The following is an 18,040-nucleotide window of genomic DNA, read 5'->3' on the forward strand; positions in this document are numbered from 1 at the left end:
GAGTCTGCAGTCGAAATTTATATTATCTGAAGGGGAGCACCGAGATTGGTCAGGTTGCTTCGGCTACTTCAGAGGTGGACATGAGTAGGTTTTGGCATTACAGGTTAGGGCACACAAGAGAGAAGTCACTGCAGGCTTTGTGTAAGCAGATGCTATTGAAGGGAGCCAAGAGTGATAAAGTAGAATTCTGTGAGCACTGTGTTCTTGGCAAGAAGACGAAGGTGAAATTCGGGATGGCCATTCATAGGACGAGGGGCATCTTGGACTATGTGCACACAGATGTGTTTTCGTCGAAAGTTGCCTTCATTATTGATTTTATTAAAACTTCAAACGTTACAAATGAATTCAAACAACAAAGAAATAAAAATTACAACTTTCTTGAAAATAAACACAAGATCCGTTCGTCGTCTCTTACTTGCGTGGGTCTTTAGCCTGTGACGGGGACGTCGATATCCGTGGACTACCTGGCAATCAGATCTGATCCAGAGCTTCGTCGATCCGCGAGGAGATCTAGAAACTTGAAGCGCCTATCTCGGATAAAGCGAGATATTTGCTCTTCTTAGTATCACCGCAACGGGATAATACTAAGGATCGGGTACGGGTGATGTAGATCTGACGAAGAACTCTCTTTGTGTTGAAGTGCTCGATCACTCTTCACTCCGGCAGGGCTTCGCCAATTCTCCAAAATTCCAGATCTGAAAAAAATGAGGCCTAAGGCTTGTATATAGGCATGAGGGATAACGGAGCGGTTAAAACGGACTACAGGGCCCAAATCCGCGTTGGGACACCCCTGGGGTGTCTCGGAAAATCCAAGACACCCCTGGGGTGTCTCGGAAATTCCGAGATACCCCTGGGGTGTGTCGGAAATTCCGAGACACTCCTGGGGTGTCTCGGAAATTCCGAGACACCCCTGGGGTGTCTCGGCAATTCCGAGACACCCCTGGGGTGTCTCGCATTGACCGAGACGCTCCGTTGAGGTGCATTCGTCCGCTTCCGCTGTAAATTCTTCGTCCGAACTCGGATTTTAGTGATTCGAAGTGCGTTGGAAGTCTGACGAAGAGTTATATCATCTCCGATTCGTGGAGACCTATGGGCAATTTTCGATGCCTACAGATACCCCCTCCAAAGTGTTCCGGACTCGTTTCTTTTATAGAAGAGGCTGGAATACTTTGGATGTGATTGGTCCAGCCTTCAGTCGGTGTAAAGGACCTGTAGTTAGCTTCAACTCTTGGCTCCTTTGATTTTCGGTCTATTCGATGCTTTGACGAATAACCGAAGTTCTTCCGGCGCTGCGTTTATCGCCTGGCCGTCGTCGGAGTCTCGAGTCTACCACCAGTGAGTTGAGTTTGGCTCGTGTCATTGACTTGACTTTGAATTGACTATCTCTGTCACATCGTGCTGACTTAGGGTTTTAGATCACCGTATGTTGACTTTTTCATCATAACGCGTTGACTGGCGTTGACCTAGGGTTACGCGTTGACCGGCGTTGACCCTAGGGTTTCGGACGTCGAATGTTGACTCTTTGTCGCAACGTGTCGACTGGCGTTAACCTAGGGTTACGCGTTGACCCTAGGGTTTCGAATCGTCGAACGTTGACTTTTTGTCGCAACGCGCTGAATGGCGTTGACCTAGGGTTACACGTCGACCGGCGTTGACCCTAGGGTTTCGAATCGTCGAACGTTGACTTTTGGTCGCAACGCGTTGACTGGCGTTGACCTAGGGTTACGCGTTGACCGGTGTTGACCCTAGGGTTTTGAATCGTCGAACGTTGACTTTTGGTCGCAACGCGTTGACTGGCGTTGACCTAGGGTTACGCGTTGACCGGCGTTGACCCTAGGGTTTCGAACGTCGAACGTTAACTTTTTGGTCGCAACGCGTTGACTGGCATTGACCTAGGGTTACGCGTTGACCGGCGTTGACCCCAGGGTTTCGAACGTCGAATGTTGACTTTTTATCGCAACGCATTGACCGGCGTTGACCTAGGGTTACGCGTTGACCGACGTTGACCCTAGGGTTTCGAACGTCGTACGTTGACACAGTTTATACTCGTACGTTTACTGGAGTATACACAGTTTAAGCTCTTAAGGTATTGGAGCACAGCGGTCCCAAGTGTCGGGGTTGCAGGACCAACTGTTAAAGCTGATTCATCTGCATTTGTGGATCTTATTTTAATGTTATTGGATAATCGAGTCATGAGACCAACTAACAGAGCTGATGCATCAATGACTCGCACTTATAGAATTTTTGGCAAATTCTCAGCCATCAACGGGTTTGATGAGCCTTTACCGACTACCGTTTGAGTCGGGCTAGCATGCAAATTGTTTAGATCCGTTCCACATGTGACGTTAAGCTAAAAGAGTTAACCCTTTTAGTGCTAGGATATTGAATACGTAGACTTCGTCTTTCTCTTGTGAAAAGACTAAACAGCGACGTGTATCAGACGTTGACTTAGGATTTTTGGCAAATCCTCAGCCCTCAACGGATTTGACGTGCTCTTACCGATTACCGTTTGAATCGGGCTTACATGCGGATTATTTTAGTCCGTTCTGCATGTGACGTTGTGCTAAAGGAATGAACTCCCTTAGACTTGATGCTACGACTTCGAATACGTAGACTTCGCCATTGTTACGGGAATAGACTACCCGGCAACGCGTGTTAGGCGCTGACTTATCCTTACTTAGGATTCAGGATAAAAATCCCCAGACTCGGATTCTGGTGTCTTCTTCAATCGGTAAAAGACTAAACCGGCAACACGTGTTAGGCGTTGACTTATCCCTGCTTAGGCTTCGGGATAAAATTCCCCATGCGTATGAGGCACGGATTATGGTGTTATTAATAACAACCTACCACAATGTTGAATATGTGGTCTTTTGTCCTTTTTACGGTCAAAGACTAACCGGCAATGCGTGTTAGACATAGACTTTGGGATTTTTGGCAAACCCCCAGCCATCAACGGGTTTGACGTGCCTTTACCGATTACCGTTTGAATCGGGCTAGCATGTGAATTATTAAAACCCGTTTCACATGTAACGTTGTGCTAAGAGAATTGCTTCTCTTAGACTTAATGCTATGATTTTGAATACATAGACTTCGTCTTTCTCACGGGAATAGACTACCCGGCAACGCGTGTTAGGCGTTGACTTATCCCTACTCAGGCTTCGGGATAAAATTCCCCGTGCATCGAGTGCCCGGATTTGACAATCGTGTCTTTTCTAAAAGCAAAGACAGATTGAGAAACGGGAGAGGAAGAATTTTATATTCTATCTCCCGGTGCTGAAGAGGAAGAATTTTATATTCTATCTACAGCTGGAAAGGAAACTCGAGGTGGGATCTCCACCCCCAGAATCCGGAAGGATGAAACTAAGAGTGGGATCTCCACTCCGAGAATCGTAACAATTCGGATAACCCTAACTGTCGGAAGGTTTGATTACCCGATTTGGAAGTGGACCTCTCGTTCATTGGGGGAATCGAGAGGAGATTTTGGCTGTGGCCCTAACTGTATGAATGTTTGACCAAGCAGGAGTTTGAGACGACCTAACTGTCGGAAGGTTTGATCGCTCGATTTGAAGGTGGACCTCTCGTTCATTGGAGGAATCGAGAGGGGATTTTGGCTTTGGCCCTAACTTTTACAGGTTTGACCAGAAAACACAGAAAGTGGAATACGCTTGATCGTTCAATTTGAAAGTGGACCTCTCGTTCATGGAAGGAATCGAGAGGGGACTTTGGTTGTGGCCCTAACTTTTATAGGTTTGATTGCTCAATTGAAAGTGGGAGTACAAACCATAGTGGGGGTTTAGTATTTATCACTTTGTTCGTAATTATCGGGTTATCACTAAGAAAATTACATATAGCGTTCTTCTGGGAACTTCTCATTACATGAATCATCCACCCCCAGCTTCTTTCTTGGAACTGGGTCTGACTTTGTACTCCGTTACATGTCCGGGTTATCCTTAAGAATATTAGCGTAACATTCTCCAGGAACTTCCCATCAACGGTAGGAAATAATTTAGACTCATATACCTATTGGAGTATCAAGGAGCAGTTTAACCTCATATACCGATTGGAGGATTAAGAAGCAGTTTATACTCGTATACTCTTTGGAGTATTAAGAAGCAGTTTATACTCTTATACTTATCGGAGTGTTGCCGTTCTCAACTGGCTTACCTTAGCGTTATGACGCCGGCTTCAACCAAGGTCTGAATGCTATTCTTGAGAGTGAAGCAATCCTTGGTGGGATGAAGGACCCTCCTGTGGTATGCACAGTACTTTGGATCCGTCGTGTTGTCAGCTTCCTCCTGATTTGTGATAGGTGGTAGCTTGATCTTGTTACCTTCAAGGAGGGATTCGAAGATGGCTGGAACGTCTTCGTCCTTGAAAGAGTACTCTTTTTGGAGTCTCGGACCCGAAGTCTTTTGCTGCCTTCGAGATTGCTGTTGTGACGCTTGATTAGCACCACCAGCAGCTGCAGGTGCCTTGCCCTTACCACGAGAGGCGAAGTTTGAGTTCTTTGGCGGTGCCATTCCCATAGCTTCCAGGATGTCCAATGAAAGATTATTATGACAGGTCTCGAGGATGAAATCTTCGCTGACCGGATCCCTGCAATTCATTACTTTATTTCAGAATCTCTTCACGAAGTTTTCGACTGTCTCACCATTCTTCTGCTTCTCATCAAATAGAGTGCCGATTGAGACCTCGGTGTCGTCGTCGAAGAAGTTCGTTAGAAACATATCCTCCATGTCGTCCCAACTGCTGATACTCCCCGGCTTGAGGCGACGATACCAATCGAAGGCCGCTCCGCGAAGAGTGCCAACGAATGACCGCACCATTAAGGGTTCATTCCCGGAGATTATTCCTAAGTGAGACTTAAAATATATTAAGTGTTGGGTAGGGGAACCCTTTCCATCAAACAGCGTAAAGTTGATTAAATTAAACTTTGTCGGATATGGAATTGATTCCCACTCCCTTGGGTATGGACATGGTATGCCGGACCTCTTCACTTCTTGAGCATTCATCAACGCGTTGATTTTGCTCTCCAAGTCCTTCATTTTCTTGTCTTCACTCGTATCTGTCTTCGAGTGGTTTCGGGGAGAGGTAACGTGATCTTCTTTCGCATTATCATCCGAGGGACCACCTCCATTATTGTTGTTGACGGGAGGGATGTTCATGTTGGCATTATCCTCTTCCCGTTCATTCTCATCTTGATTCGGATTATTGCGACGACTGGGTTCTCCTTGGTGAGTTGTCAGAGTCGCGATTTGCTGGTCATGCATCTCTCTCATCTGCTGCATGGCCATCTCCATCTCGAACTTGAAAGCTTCCTTCTGCTTAGTCAGGGCATCTTCGAGCATCTTGGTTACTTGTTCGGCGTTGATCATAAGCGACTCGTAGGGTTGCCCCGCACTAGACGCCGTGTCATCGGATGCTATAGCTGAGTAGGAATCTGAACCAGCATCTGACACCTCCTCTTCCAAAGGAAGTCCCTTTTGCATCCTTTGGTAATTCTTTCGCCTATTGATCCCTGACCGTAATCGAGTCATGCGTTGGGCTGCTTCGGCAAGTTGATCTGAGCTAGAGTGTCGTGTCGATTTCCCTCTGCCGGTCATATTAGCAGACACCTCTAGGAACTCCCTCTTGGCGAACGAACTTCTTCCCACGAAAATGCCTTGGCTTGGAAATCCTCTCGAATACCGAGACTCTCTTTGGGGTTTTAGAACAGCAGCATTCTGACAACACCGCCTTGATGATGTTGGCACACGGACAGTGAGGTTCCGTGTCTCGAGCATCTCTCTTTCGAGACTTACTCGTATCCCCAGCTCTATAGTACAACTCATCAGTTTGATAACTGGAGCAACCCATAGAGTGTTGGCATGACTTCCCAGGTATAACACCATCATCATCAGATTAATGTGTTTCCTTCTGGGGATACGATGCTTTATTAGCGTTTTTAAAAGTCGCTCGTTCAAGTCTACGCTTTTGCGAGCGTGAAAACTTAACGGGCTCTTGAACTTCGACCCGCAATCCAATGCGGTCGGTAACAGGGGCTTTCTCCTTTGTTATCTTTCTTGGGGGGATTAGCACGACCCCCAGTCTGGTTTGTTGTTTGAGGACCTTTCAACGGTCCTAATCGCTCCTTGTTAGGTGCTTTGCCTCGATCTTCTGGTAAAGGACCGAGGCGACCTTTCAAAGGAACCCTGGATCTTGAAGAATCCACGTTCTTACCTGGCTCCGCCGGAGGTGCGGGAGCAGGGGAAACGGGATCTGGATTTGAAGAAGGCTGGACGATACCTCCGTCCCCTTTTGTCTTAGGTGCCGGCTTCGCCTTTGGCATCCACACTTGCTTGTGTTTTGACGGCTTCTTGACCGTCTCTTCTTTCTGCATCTCTTCTGCTTTCTGCAGAAGGACTCGGGCGCGGAGTTTCTTGATTTGCTCTTCGAGGGTTGAGCGAGTCCTCTTGACACGAACCCATTCGTTCGTCTCTGTCTTGGAGGAGGAGTTGGTTGTTTGCCGTTGTTGCTCCTGGCGCTGTCTGGACTTTAGATCCTCATTGTAGCGGATCCCATCCATCGATTCTGCGGCCTTGGCCAGTTGTCGCGCAAGGCGTTGACGCCATCTTTGGCGCGCCCTCTTTGACAAGGTTGGAACACCTTCAGCGGTTGATTTCGTGGCGGAAGGGAGATCTGGATCTGCAGCTTCGACCTTCTCGGGTGCCGCAGGGACGTCACGAGCCATGGGTGTAGCGGCGGGGGGGGGGTCTTGGATCTTCGATCCTGAGGGCCCGCGAGCACTCTTGGAAGATGAAGTCTTCTTGCGCCTGTTTGGAGAGGCGGATCTGGAGGAGGAGGAAGAGAGGTATTCTTCAAACTTCTATTGATCGAACTCGTATTCGATCTCTTCGTTCACCCGGATCTTGAAAGCCGGTTGCGTCACGACGGCCTCGGCAGCGAGGCCGTTGGCTCCCACTGTGGTCGTCAGTTTGTTTTCGTCGAAAGTTGCCTTCATTATTGATTTCATTAAAACTTCAAACGTTACAAATGAATTCAAACAACAAAGAAATAAAAATTACAACTTTCTTGAAAATAAATACAAGATCCGTTCGTCGTCTCTTGCTTGCGTGGGTCTTTAGCCTATGACGAGGACGTCGATATCCGTGGACTACCTGGCAATCAGATCTGATCCAGAGCTTCGTCGATTCGCGAGGAGATCTAGAAACTTGAAGCGCCTATCTCGGATAAAGCGAGATATTTGCTCTTCTTAGTATCACCGTAATGGGATAATACTAAGGATCAGGTACGGGTGATGTAGATCTGACGAAGAACTCTCTTTGTGTTGAAGTGCTCGATCACTCTTCACTCCGGCAGGGCTTCGCCAATTCTTCAAAATTCCAGATCTGAAAAAAATGAGGCCTAAGGCTTGTATTTATAGGCATGAGGGATAACGGAAAAAAAATGAGGCCTAAGGCTTGTATTTATAGGCATGAGGGATAACGGAGCGGTTAAAACGGACTACAGAGCCCAAATCCGCGTTGGGACACCCTTGGGGTGTCTCGGAAATTCCGAGACACCCCTGGGGTGTCTCGCATTGACCGAGACGCTCCGTTGAGGTGCATTCGTCCGCTTCCGCTGTAAATTCTTCATCCGAACTCGGATTTTAGTGATTCGAAGTGCGTTGGAAGTCTGACGAAGAGTTCTATCAGCTCCGATGGTTGGATTATCTGTAGGATGAACGAGACACGAAGGACGTTGTTTCTTTTGTAAACATCGCGGGGCTCTCGATTAGCCCGTGCCTTCGTAGTTCGTCGATTCACTTCAATCGTTCATCGACATCAATCGAACTCATGTGGATCGGATAGTGACGTTCATCGTCGTTCTTTAATACTGAGCTATTCGTGGAGACCTATGGTAATTTTCGATGCCTACAAGATGTTTGGGGTCCCACCAAGACTGCATCACCTGATGGTCGATATTGGTTCATCATGTTTGTTGATGACTATTCTAGACGTTGTTGGGTGTACACCATGAAGTATAAGAATAAAGTCCTAGATTTATTAGTGGAGTGGAAGAAGAGATTGGAACTGCAGTCTGGGAGAAAGATCAAGACGTTGCGATCCAACAACGGCGGTGAGTATACTTCAGATCCCTTTCAGCAACTATGTCGAAACGAGAGCATATAGAGGCACTTCACAGTTAGTCATACACCATAGGGTGGCAGAGAGGTTAAATCAGTCTTTGCTGGAGAAGATTCGATGTTTATTAGCGCATAGTGGTTTGGAGAAGATCTTTTGGGCTGAGGCACTTTCATATGTGAGCCACCTCATTAATAGGCTACCTTCATCTGCGATTGAGGGAAAGACCCCTATGGAGATATGGTCGGGAGAAACAGCACATGACTATGACCAACTTAAGGTATTTGATATTATCATGTTAGAACTGATAAGTTGGAACCTCGAGCTAGGAAGGCCATATTTGTAGGATTCAAACGTGATGTCAATGGATACAAGCTTTGAGATCCAGTTAATAAGAAGATTGTGCTGAGTAAGGATGTCACATTCGATGAGGGTTCTATTTTGAAGCTTCTCAGCTCTCATCAGGTGAAGAGCGACCCGACAAAGGAGATATCACAGGTGGTGGAGATTGATGTAGCTCCACAGTATCCAGATGGTGCAGTATCCATTAGAGTGATGACTGAGGTGACGCCAGATGAGCACGACGGTGATGCGGAGGATACGGGTACTCATGTGCAGGATCAGAGACCGACGACTCAGTTTTAGGATTCTATTGTGGTTCGGAGACAGAGAAGAGACATACGGGTTCCAGCACGGTATGTCGACACAGTTGCATATGCACTTTCGGTGGAGAGTATCGATGAGATGATACCTACTACTTTCAGAGAGGCCGAGCAGAGTTCGAAGGCTAATTCGTGGCAGGTAGCTATGCAGGAGGAAATGGAGTCTCTTTATTAGAACGATACATGGGAGCTTGTTGAGCTTCTAAAGGGGCATAAGGCGATTGGATGCAAATGTGTATACACGAAGAAGGAGGGCATTGAGAGCACTCTGTTGAGGTTCAAAGCTAGGTTAGTTGTGAAGGGCTATACGCAGTAGGAAGATATTGACTATAATGAGGTTTTCTCTCCGGTGGTGAAGCATTCTTCGATTCAGATTCTGCTAGGTTTGGTGGCACAGTATGGATTAGAGTTAGATCAGTTAGATGTGAAGACGACATTTCTTCATGGTGGTCTTGATGAAGAAATATATATGACTCAGCCATTGGGATTTCGAGCTGCAGGGAAAGATAAGTTGGTTTGCAGGTTAAAAAAATCGCTATACGATTTGAAGCAGTCTTCTCAACAGTAGTATAAGCGATTTGATGGTTTTATGCTTGGTCATTCGTACACTCGGAACCAGTTTGATCCTTACGTGTATTTTCGCAAGTTGAGAGGAGGTGTGTATATCTATTTGTTACTTTATGTCGATGACATGTTGGTTGCCTCTACTTCCAGGTCGGTTATAGATGAGTTGCTAGTTCAGCTTTCAAATGAGTTTGAGATGAAGGACTTGGGTGAGGGCAAACGCATTTTGGGAATGAAGATCGGTAGAGACAAGAAGAAGGGCAGAATTTGTTTGACACGGGTGGCTTATTTGAAGAAGGTATTACAGCGATTTCATGTTAGTATGGATACGAAACCAGTTAGTGTACCATTGAGAGCCCATTTGAAGCTTTCGGCTGGTCTTGCACCGAAGTCAGTTGAAGATCGAGAGTTGATGTCGAAGACTCCATATGCGAGTGCGGTTGGGAGCTTGATGTATGCGATGGTATGTACAATGCCGGATTTGTCACAGGCGGTGAGCATGGTTTCGAGATACATGCACGATCCAGGAGTGGGTCATTGGGACGCAATGAAATGGATTTTTAGGTACATTCGAGGTACACTCAATGTTGGTTTGATTTATGAGCGGGACACTACAGGTGGGCATTGTGCAATATTGGATATGTGGATTCGGATTATGTCGGGGATTTGGATAAGCGCCGGTCTACTACGGGGTATGTGTTTACTTTGACCCGTGCGCCGGTGTGTTGGAGATGCACCTTACAGTCTATGGTGGTTTTGTCTACAAAAGGGCAGAGTATATAGCGGTTACGGAGGCTATAAAAGAGGCTATTTGGCTTCGAGAACTTTTGAAGGAACTTGGTATATCGCAGCGGTCCCTCACCATTCATTGTGATAGCATGAGTGCTATCGATTTGACAAAGAATCAGGTTTTTCATGCGAGGACGAAGCACATTGACGTTTGTTATCACTTCGTTCGGGATGTTCTTAAAGATGGCGATGTGAAGATTGTGAAAGTCCACACGAAGGATAACCCGACGGATATGCTCATAAGGTGGTTCTGAGTAACAAGTTTGATTATTGTCGAAACTTGTTGCATATTCATGATTGTTGAGGTCGTTGACGGTCAGTTGAATGAACTACAGGCGGCTTGATCCCTTGAGAGAGGGGGTACGTAGGCAACCATATTGGTGCAGCTGAGTTTGGAGAGACGACGCATTGGTGCTCATGTTGGTGTCGGCTCAGTGTTGAGAACACTTCGCCGAGGTGGAGAATTGTAAAAACGGCGAAGGAATTGATAAAAACGTAAAGAATAAGCAAAACAGACTCCACCACACCCTGGTGTGGTGTCCGCCATGGGTGTGGCAGAATCTGCCCTGTCTGTCATGGGTATGGTGTCTGCCACACCCTGGTGTGGCAGAATCTGTCATGTTTGCCATGGGTGTGGTGTGTGCCATACCAGGGTGTGGCAGACTCGTTTTTAGAATCCTAATCTATTTAGGATTGAGTTTTGTTATAAATAGAACCACGTTTTTTAGGGTTTCTAAATGAGAGAATTAGCATTGTTTTGAGCACTTTGAGAGGGAGATATTGTGAGGGAGTTGAGAGCTTTGGTTAGGGTTATATTTGAGTGATTTTGTGAGTTATAACCCGTTGTATTTCAGAGCTTTGGTTAGGGTTATATTTGAGTGATTTTGTGAGTTATAACCCGTTGTATTTCTCCTCCATATAATGAAATCTCCCCATCTTCTCCCTGTGGACGTAAACAATTGCCGAACTACGTAAATTCTTGTGTTTGTGTGTGATTTTGGTCGTTATTTTGTGAATTGTACTCGTGTTTAGTTTTGGTTTTCTTCTCTCATCACTCACCGACTCGTTTGGTTGTCGAGCACGCTTCCGCACGACGCGCAATAATATCAAATCTGTCATCAAACGGCTGAGATTAAATCTAAAAATTTGCCAAAACGCGCGTCCAAACCAACAACGGAAACCCAACCATCAATGGACCTGTAGTCTATCGATTATTTAAATTCTGGTTTTTGCAAATTACAAATTATTGACTATAGTCCATTAATGATTGAAGCAACTATTGATGGTTGACTGTAGTTCATCGATGGTTTGATTGTTCATTTTTAAAAAAAATAAAGATTGTTATTGTAGTCCATCGATGACTTGTGCTACCATCTATGGTGCCTTGAGACCATCGATGGGGCTGAAATCAACTTATTGTGTTGATTTTTGCATCATTTTGAACTGCAACTTGTTCATACTTGTTTATTCTTGAAATATATCATTTCACAAAGTACTTAGTAGCAAATAAAAACTTGTTATTAATCATACAAGAGATATTACACGGATATCGTTACATCCCGAACAATTCTAAATTTTCTTATCAAAACGTAAATAAATAAACGGTATTTGAAAAGAATATGCTTAGCTTATTGGGCGTATTCAATATAAGAAGAATCGTTCAATATTGTTGCTTCAAAATAACTCTTATAACTATTTAAATTTGCCAACTTACAAGACTTCTTACGAAACTTTTATGCACAGTTTCCTTGCTCTCCGTCTCTCTATAATAGTATGCACATGTGTAGATCTATAGATATACGCACAAACACGCGCACAACCACACTGAAGACATCAACAAAACTACTGTGAATGATCACATAATGCGTGATCCTATAGTTACACGTCTTATTCACTAAGATCACATACTTCAACTTCCTTTTGTGCCACGATGTCTCCGGCCCTCTCACCACATCCAAACCTCCTTCACATGCCATTCTATATCTAGGACGACCCCACAAAATTTTTCTGTCTTCATCCGTTTCATCTCCGTACCTCCTCGTTCGCTTTAAACAGCTTTGTGTAAAGCTGAACTCCGCACTGTTTTACTTGTGAGAAGTATAATGTAGCACCTGCTAGCAGCTAGCACTAGGCTGAGAGAAGAAAATACCTGTGAGCTTGTGAGGCCCATATCTCACTTTTTGTAGATGGTGAAAGCGTGATCATATATAGACGTTATCAGCCTAAAGATTTGGTCACGTGTTCATTTACCCAAAAGTGGAGGGGGGAAAACACAGATTGAGTGTGATTAATGAATGGCTAGGTATTTGTTCACGTAATTGTAATGAGAAGACGGAGTAAAGTTGTGTGGGAAAATGTTTGGATTGAGATTGACTTGAATTTGAAAGTCTCTAGGATTATGTAGATATGAAGTGGATAAAGAGGAATGGATAAGGATTTTGTTAACTGATGTAGGTGTAAAGTTTGAGCACGGTGGTTGGTAGAGTTAAAAAGCATTCGTGGTTGTTAGAAGATAATTATTTTTTCTTATGGATAAGCCCGGCAACGTAATTTATGAAAAAGTAAAAAGATGGTTGGAAACAGGTGATCCACTATAAAGAGAAAATCATATGCATAAAATTCATTAAATAAACAATAAATCTATCGGGTTGTTCATTAACTAGACTTATGGATTTTATGCGGAAGGTCTTTTTATTAAGTGTGAATGCGTAAAATGTGGCCTTTGGCACTTCCTCTCTTTTTGAGAAGACCACATTAATATCAAGAGAAAGGAGGCCGCTTTCTCTTGAAAGCTAATTGCTTATTGTCCCGTGTAAAATGGGGGTTAAACTATTTAGATCCGTATTTATCTAGATTCTGTAGAGGTCAGGGATGAAGGTTTTCTAAGCACAATATTATAGATTTTTTGCTGCTATTTAGTCTACGACACCCAACCTTCCATAATTTTTGATGGTTAAGATTATTTTATTTGATTTTCAGGTATAGAAAAAAAAATATGCTAAACATTAGGTTTTGAGATCATATTGATGTATGAATTTAGGTAGGAAAATTTTTCTTTCCTTTTCTCCTCTATTGATTCAACCCATTCCTAAACAGGTTGCCAACATAATAAAGTTACTTAACAACTTTTCCTCTGATAAATAGAAGAAAAGTATCATACATTAACATTTTCAATTGTTTGATAGACCTTAACGCCCCACCCGCTCCCCCCCCCCCCAAAAAGCTCCAGAGGGTAGATCTCTAAGCTGGCAATCACATATTTACACTAAGAATGATTTTTCTGTATTTCTTTCTTGGGCAGAGATTGTGAATAGCAAATAAATTTCCTCTTCATTGAAGATATATATTCCATTAAATAAGAAAATTTTATTAAAATCCGAAAAGAATTGAATAAGTATTTAATAGAATCCATTAAATAAGAATTGAATAAGTATTAAAATCCGAAAATTTTATTAAAAAAGAATTGAATAAATTTCCTCTTCATCCGAAGATATATATTCAATTGTTTCAATTTTTTTTGGGATATAGGGTGGATTTCAAGTTTTTGGATGTAAAAAGTACTTTTTTTTTGTTTTAGTATTCCTTAAACTTTGTTTGTTTCACTTTTTTTTTTGGGATATTGAATCCCTAAATTATAAAAAAATAATATATTTTTAGGATTTGTGAAATCATCTCTTTTATTTCAACTTCTTTTTGGGATATAAGGTGGATTACAAGTTTTTTGGGTTTTAGAATTTCATAAACCATGTTTGTTTCAAAAACAATTTTGGGATATTGAATCCCCAAATAATAAAAAACTATTATATTTTAGAATTTGTGAAATCCTACAATTGAGAGAGGATATAGGTTGGATATTGATGTATTAATGCTTATAATATAAGATTAATACAAGATTAATATATTAAATATAATATTATAATAATATAATATTTAATATAATACATCTATTCCTCTATAATTATAGGAGGACCCAAGAATCACTGTTCATGCTTTAGTAAATGCTGCAGTAAATTACTGTAGCATTATATATATATATAATAAATTATATTATATAATAAATAATATATATATATATATTATATATAATATATATATAATATAATATATTATACATTATATATATATATTATAATAAATAATATAATATATATATACTATATTATATATACTATTATATATATATATTATATTTATATATATATATTATAGTATATATTTATTATATATTATATATCACTGTTTTCATTGCCCTGTAGTAGTAAATTGCTACAGTAAATTACTGTAGCCATTATATACAGTATATTGATATTACATATATTATATATGAATATTATTATATATTATATAAATATATATATATATATTTCTATATATAATATTAATATTAATTATAATATATTATAGGACCTGAATAATCATTGCTTCTTTGCTGTAGTAAATTACCTTGTAGCATATATATTATATATTATATATCTACTATAGTATACTATCATATATATATATACCTATATACTATATATATATCGGTAATCACTTATATAATTATATATATATATATATATATATATATATATATTAGATAATATATAATATATATAATATATTATATATATTATATTATATATTATATAAATTATATCTATAATATATAATATATATATAATATTATATATATAATATATAATATATATAGGAGGACCCAATAATCACTGTTCATGCTGTAGTATTCCAAATCCTAAAATATTATATAATATTATAATAATATATGTTATTAAAATATTATATAATATTATAATATATAATTTATAGTATTCCAAATCCTAAAATATTGATGAAACAAATAAAATATTATAAATTATAGTATTCCAAATCCCAAAATATTGACGAAACAAACAAAATATTACAAATTTTGTTATTCCAAATCCCAAAATATTGATGAAACAAACAAAATTTTAGAGATCCCAAAACATGTAAAAAATTTTATGGATTTCAAATTCTATGGTGAAATCCATATCCATAAATTTTGGGATTTGAAACAAACTGGATTTCAAATTCTATGGTGAAATCCATATCCATAAATTTTGGGATTTGAAACAAACACCCCCTTATAGAATATGGTCAGCAGCCCATTGTGAAGGGAATCCAGTACTTCACTTTTTTTTATTAATATGCAGTCCAGTACTTTAGTTTTAGTTTGAGTCCTTTAATTTTGGCTTATGGCTTTTAATTTTAATATGATTGCACATATACGTTGTAGAATTGCACATGTACGTTGTAACAATGTTTGCAATATCACAATCAAATTACACCCGATTAAGTTGGCAAAAACTAACCAAGCTTTATGGGGGCCAATTTTAAATATTTGCGATCTTATTTCCCACATTTTGAGGGGCCCATGGCCCAGTACCATCAACAAACACACCAAAAGCATATTTGGTTGGGTCCATAAAGTAGGGAAAAGGCATAGTTCAGGAATATCAGCTTTTAGCTTATCGTATTCAAGAAAGTGATGGAATATGAACCGGTTGTTTAATGTATCTTTCCTATGTTTTCCTTTCTTCCTCTTTCTGGTTTATCTTTCGTATATAATTTAGGGAAAAATTTTCTTTAGGAAGTTATAATTTTCCTTTAGGTGTGTATGGCAAGTTCTCAAAATGAGGCCAAAGTTGGACATGTTCTCATTTTGAACAACTTTGTATTTGGATAAAACTAGAGGTAACAATATCTCAGTTCTATCAACGCAGAAGTTGACCCTTAAAACTAGTTTTATTTTAGACCATCATCGTCCAAACAAAACCAGTTTAGTTAAAAACCGGGCCAGAACTAACAATTGCACCTGTATTATGGATTGGGCTTTTTATAAAGCCCTTGATTTTGCGGAATATTTTAAACTCTTTGCTTTTAGGAAATATTTGCCAAATAATTACTTCAAATATATATATGTTATAGCCGTTTTAGTGATGGAAAATAAAAATTAATCAATGGCAGACAAGTGTCCAACATTATGCATAATCAAGTCAATTAGAGGCTCAATTTGGTCGACTTGACACACCAATATCTTGCGAGGACGACTCGAAAGGAGTCACATGTCGACGACCCGAAAGGCGTTACGTGTCACCTCCCGTCTAAGTCGACTACTTAACCACTCAACTCGGCCGACTAATTGGCTAATACCTTGCTGAGCGACTCAAAAGGCGGTACTTATCGACCACCAGACGAGTAGAAAGGCAATGAAACGTCTCGAGCCCTTCTTATGCACTAATGATCAATCACCTCGCCATAAATGCCATTAAATGCATTATGGGCGCCATCATTCCTCTGTCTCCAATAGTATTTATGACACATCAGACCACATCGGCGCCGCACATACCAAATCACTTCGCATTAAACCGAAGTAACATCTCCTACACTCCTCGGCTGAAACCTATAAAGTTGAAGCTGACTTGGCCGCTAACCCATGCCTGGCCAAAGTTACCATCCTACCCACCTTCCACTACTATAAAAGGAGATACTATTTTCCATTATATGGTAAGTTTTTTTCACTATTCTCTGAACTTAAGAATTACTACAGTTCCCTTTACTTCTCCACACAAGTCATCCACTGACTTGATCGTCGGATGAAAAACCGGGGAATCACACATCGCCCCTCTTACGATTTGTTACTTGTGTAAGAATGTACAGCTTGCTCAAAAAGTCATATATTTGAAGAGTTAGAGGACCTCCGTCAACTTAATCTACTTTCATTTGACTGTGTGATTTCATACATCAACAATATATTTGTTAAAAATTTTAATAATTTTGGACTTAATAAGATAAAAACTAGGAAGTTTAACTTTGATCTTATCCATCACTCATGTTTTTTTTTGTACATATATTTTCTGTATAAGTTTACTAATTTTTTTGAAAAAATAATAATAAGATTTTTAATATTTATTCTCTAATGTTTTACTTAAATGTAACCTTGAAATATCAAATGCTAAGTATTTGCTGGAGGAATAAATCTAACCTTCATTCCTAATTGGGCTAGGTCTCACTCAATGGGCCTTTAAGATTTAAACTCGGACTGAGCCAAAAGTGTAAGAAAATCGGTGACAGGCCTTTTTAATCAGTGTGTAGGCCCATTATGAACCCGGCCTGCAAAAATGCAAAATGGGGCACAATCACGACATTGTACTCAGAGCATATGTCAGGTACTATGGATTATAAGGGGCTGTTTGGTTGTATGTTTTTACCATGTAAAAGGATGGAAAGTGTAAAAAAGTGGGTCCCAATGTCAGCTTTCATCACTTTCAATTGTTTGTTTGTAGTTGTGAAAATAGTGTAAAGTTATTTCATATGCTGATGTGGCTTGTAAAGTGATTTCATAACAAAAAGACATGATTTTAGGAGAAAGCTGACATTGAAATCAGGGAAAAATAATAAAAAATAATTCCAACCAATATGAACATTTGAGTAGGGACCACTTTTTACACTTTCCAAACAAACAATTAAAGTTTCATTTGCAAAACAAACAAGCAATTTATGATTCCAATGGAATAAAAAACAAACAAAGAAAAGTATAAAAGTGAAATTGATGAGGTGGACAACAACTTTCCAAGTTATGTCATAAATACACAACTTTACCAACAACAACCAAACAGTCCCTAATCTACTTGGGTTATAATCTACCTGTCAATTATAATCTAAATGGGCCTTTTTTCCTTTTTTTTAATACAAGGAAATTTTGGCAAAGACACAAGCATGCCAGACCGAATCTCAGGTTCAATCCCCGATCATTATCAAGTAAATGCAGGGTATGTGGATCCTACCTCCTCTTCCCGCATTCCACCTTAGGCAGAGGGATTGCACCAGGAACTTTCGGAGATGTTGGCAGTATACCGCGGTGGGTATACGGATTGTTTG

The sequence above is a fragment of the Asparagus officinalis genome, chromosome 3, assembly GCF_001876935.1.
Source record: "Asparagus officinalis chromosome 3, Aspof.V1, whole genome shotgun sequence".
NCBI lineage: Eukaryota > Viridiplantae > Streptophyta > Magnoliopsida > Asparagales > Asparagaceae > Asparagus > Asparagus officinalis.